The sequence below is a fragment of the Lactuca sativa genome, chromosome 3, assembly GCF_002870075.4.
Source record: "Lactuca sativa cultivar Salinas chromosome 3, Lsat_Salinas_v11, whole genome shotgun sequence".
Taxonomy (NCBI): Eukaryota; Viridiplantae; Streptophyta; class Magnoliopsida; order Asterales; family Asteraceae; genus Lactuca; species Lactuca sativa.
Window position 1 is genome coordinate 265308330 of NC_056625.2, and position 5137 is coordinate 265313466.

Below are 5137 nucleotides of genomic sequence, written 5' to 3' on the forward strand. Positions count from 1 at the left end.
TTCTTATATAGTGGGCTTAAGGTCCATGATTCACTAGATTGGGCTAAGACCCATTAGGTGCTCCATGGATGCTCCATGGAGGTTAAAACCCATGGATCATGGGCGGAAATGAAAAGCCATGCACATTAGGGTTTATACGATGTAACCCTACATGTGACACACTATATAAGGAACCTCATATGGAGCAAAACAAGCCACTAAGACAAAAAGAGTGAGGGCTAGCCGAATTTGTGCTCAAGTGTACTTCTCTGAAGTTATTCCAAGTGTTGTGGTGCTGTGTGAAGTAGTTGAGGCATCATATTTGGGGTGCTAGGCTCATAAGGTATTTAGGAATCCAAGTAACAACAAAGGTATGTCATTCTACTAATTTTTATATTACAAGTACCCCCATGCTATGCTAGTTAGAATGAGAACCTTGGAAAATCATATTTGCATGTATATTAGAGAAAACATAGATCCAAGGTTTATAGGGTTGCATGTACACCATAGGAGTGTTAGAATGGTCAAAACCCATCACCTAAGCGCTTCCAAACTCCCAGCATGAAGCTATACGATGGAACTACAAATCCTGAAGAGCATATATCCTAATACAGAGAAAGGATGAAGATCATTCCTATCCCACGGCACTTGAAGGAAGCTTGCCTATGAAAAGGCTTTGGTTTGACCCTTTTAGGATCAACCCTCAAATGGTTGCTAAACGTTCCCCCATACTTTATTACTTCATTTGCACACTTAGTTAATATGTTTAATAACCAGTTTTCTTGCAGCAGAACCTTCGAGATGATCAATAGTGATCTCTACCGGGTGGTTCCGGATCCTAAGGAAAAACTTAGGGACTTTGTTAATAGGTTTGGCAGGGAAGCTCTGAGCATCCGCAACATCGACACGGCCATGCTGTAGAAGCCTTTAAAATGGGACTAAGAAGGGATTCACCCTTCTATGAAGACCTTGTGATGACCCCATGCAAAAGAGTGGATGAAGTTAGGTGTTGAGCATTGAGGTTCAAAAGGATCAAAGAGGATAGAGAGATCCAGAAGAGAAGCAACCCTTCGGATCAATATGTGAACCCCAACAGGAAGGCCGAATCTTTGCCTCAAAGATCCCACAAATAGAAGCCATATTCCAAACCGGATCATCACAGGATTACTGCCCTTGAAGTGGAGGAGAGGAAGAAGAGCTTCCTAAAATCACTGACTATTGTTTTTCGTTGGATGTTTTAGGTGTAATTCATGATGTGCAGGATCTTGGAGACAAAGCAAGATGGACAAAGAGAGACAACAAGTCCACCACTTGGAAAGACAAGTCCAAATGGTGTGCTTACCACAGAGACTTTGTCCACATGACGGAGGGCTGCATAGCCCTAAGAAAGGAAATCAACTACCTCCTTAGTAAAGGACACCTCAAAGAGATCCTGGGGAGAAAAAGTGAAAAATACAAAGAGAACAGTCGGGATGATCACAAGATCCCGGAGAAACCAGGATCTCCACTCTCTGACGTTATGATAATTAACGTTATCTCAGGCGGATTTAACATCTGTGGTAACTCTTATTCTCATGCTAAAAGACACGCCAAGGTCTCTAAAACAAAAAAAGAGGATAGACCACGGAAGAATACCCTGATTAGCAATGAAAAAAGAAATCACATTTGACGAGACAGACAAGGAAGGAATTCAGGATCCTCACCATGAAGGACTCATGATAACACTGTACATGGCCAACCATTTTGTCAGAAAGATCCTTGTTGACGGAGGATCCTCAGTCAATATCGTACTCTTGGACACGCTGAAAAGAATAAACATCCCAGAATCAGAGATAGTCAGGATATCCTCAGTCCTCATAGGATTTAGCGGGGAAACAAAACACACAATTGGAGAAATAAAGCTACCAATATACATAGAAGGGGTAAACTCTATACAAAATTAATGTGTTATTGACACCTTATCTTCTTACAATGTGATACTAGGTAGACCATGGATCCACGAGATGAAAGTGGTTCCATCAGCATACCATCAGTGTGTGAAGTTGCCCACTCCATGGGGAATAGTGAAGATCATGGGAGATCAACAAGAATCGAAAGAATGCTACAAAACCTCTATGAAAACTACGACTAAACCCCAACAAGCATAGAAATTAAGGCAGGGGGCACGACATGTTCTGGAGAAAAAGGAATAAGACGTAAAGGAAGTGCCCCTGGGCATTGAGAATCCTGAAGGTAAAGTCCTCGTAGGATCCTCAATGCTTGAGCAGATCAAGCAGGATCTATTGAATTTCTTAAGAACCAGAAGCAAGACATTCGCATGGAAACACGAAGATATGACAGGTATAGACAAGAGTATTATTACTCATAAACTTAATATTGATCCTTCTTTCAGACCAATAAACCAAAAGAGAAGAAAGTTTGCACTTGCAAGGAATCAGATCATCCAAGAAGAAGTAGAGAAGCTCCTCAAAACAGGGATGATCAAGGAAGTAAAGTTCTCAAGATGGCTAGCTAACGTGGTTGTCGTACAAAAAAATGAAAAATGGAAAGTGTGCGTAGATTACACGGATCTTAACAAGGCTTGCCTTATGGATCCTTTCCCTCTACCGCATATTGACTTTATGATAGATGTAATGACTGGCCATGAACTCTTGACCTTCATGGATGTCTCAGTAGGATTCCAACAAATCCAAATGGAACCATCAGACCAAAAAAGATACTGCATTCATAACACCAATAGGTATATATTGTTACACCAAAATGCCTTTTGGTCTTAAAAATGCAGGTGCGACATATCAAATGTTAGTGAATCGGATGTTCAAAGACAAGTTGGGGGACACCATGGAAGTTTATATTGACGACATGTTAGTGACTTCAATGAAAGTCGAAGATCACCCCGGAGACCTTAAGGAAGCATTTGACATCCTGGACGAATAAAATATGAATCTGAAAAGATCAACGCAATCATGGATATATGGTAACCAAAACAGGGATAGAAGCAAGCCCAAAACAGATCAATGCAATCATGGAATTAAGATCCTCATCTTCTCTAAAGGACATCCAATGGCTAACCGGAAGAGTAGCAGCACTCAACAGGTTCATTTCAAGATCCATAGAAAGGTGCAAGCCCTTATATGATATCTTGAAAAAGAACAAGAAATTTGAATGGAAGGAGGAACACGAGAAAGCCTTCCAAGAACTCAAAAAATATCTAAGCTCTGCTCCACTACTAGTTAAGCCTATAGATGGAGAAACACTTATTCTCTACCTCTCAGTATCCTCAAACGCGGTAAGTGTCGTTCTGGTCAAGGATCTTAACGGGGATCAACATCCTATCTACTATGTAAGTAAAAATCTCCTAGATCCTAAAACCAGATACTCTCACCTCTAAAAATTAACTCTTTCCTTAGTAACTACTTCTACCAAATTAAGACGCTATTCGAAACACACACTATACATGTAAAAACTAACTATCCTATCAAGAATGTCATGAGAAAACCAGAAATGCCAGGAAGGATGGCAAAATGGCCAGTGAAGTTAAGCACATTTGACATCAGATATGAACCAAGATCCGTTATAAAATCACAAGAATTAGCAGACTTTGTGGTTAACTTTAGTGATGATCTACAAAACGAAGTAGACATGGAAGCCAAGTAACTCCTAGAAGATGAACATCTGGGAAAATGGATGTTGTTCACAAATGGAGCTTCAAATCAGAAATGAACAGGCCTAGGGATCACACTAAAGACACCTTAGGATCCCACCAGAGACGAAGATTCCTATAACCCATATAATAACCCCATCCACAGAAACCCTCTCCGACAAATCAGAAGACCCTAAACATCCGACAAGTGTAGTAGTTATTGAAGATCCTGACTCTAGGATCCTTCCTCAATGAGATCCTGATGGACAGGATCCTCGGAGAAGTCCGCGATCATGGACCCAACCCATTATGGAGTATCTCCAAAATAACACAATACCGACAGAAGAAAAAAGTGAAAGAGCATTCAGGACAAGAGTTTCAAAATTCGTGTTAATCCAAAGTAAACTTTACAAAAAATCTATGGCAGGTCCATACCATAGATGCTTGGAAGATCCTAAAGCTGCAGAAGTCTTAAAGGATATACACGAAGGAGATTGTGGCAATCACACCGGGGCTGATCCTTATGCTCCAAAATAGTAAGAACAGGATACTACTGACCAACTATGAAGAAAGACTCCTTTCTACATGCTCAAAAATTTGATGCTTTCCAAAGACACAACAACATGCTGCATCAACCAACAGAACCTTTACATCCTATTATCTCCCCATGGCCATTCATGAAATTTGGAATGGATATAGTAGGTAAATTACTAGTGGCCCCAGGAGGAAAAGTCTTCATGCTGGTGATAACCAATTACTTCTCCAAATGGATCAAAGCTGAAGCTTTCATTCAGGTAAGAAACAAAGAGGTAGTATCATTTATTAATTGTAATATCTTGACCAGGTTTGGGATCCCGGCCGAAATCATATGCGACAATGGATCCCAATTTATAAGCAAAAGGAGAAGAGACTTTTGCACAAGATGGGGAATCAAAATGATAATGTACACTCCTGTCCATCCCCAAGCTAATGGTCAAGCAAATTGTGGCAACAAAATCTTAGTAAACAATTTAAAGAAAAGTTTTGGACAAAAGGAAAGGAAGATCCGCAGAAGATCTTCCTTTCGTTTTATGGGAAGATAAGACCACTTCCAAAGTGGCCACAGGTCAGACCCCCTATTCATTGGTGTTTGGGATAGAAGCACTAATCCCTACTGAAGTAGTGATCCCAACGGCAAGATACTTGCTGCAAGACCAAAAGAATAACAACATGATCCTAGCACAAGATCTTGACACTATTAACGAGCTTGGGGATCTTGCCAAAATATGCATTGCTGCTCATCAGCAAAGGGATCACCAAAGATTACAATAGGAACATAAGAGTCAAAAGGTTTCAAGTAGGAGACTTGGTATTAAGGAAAACATTCCAAAACACCTAGGATCCCAGCGTAGGAAAACTGGCACCTAAATGGGAAGGACCATATCTTATAGATACTGAAGCAGGAAAAGGAGCATATTGGCTAACAACACTCAAAGTAGACATTCTACCAAGATCCTGGAATGCTATACACCTCAA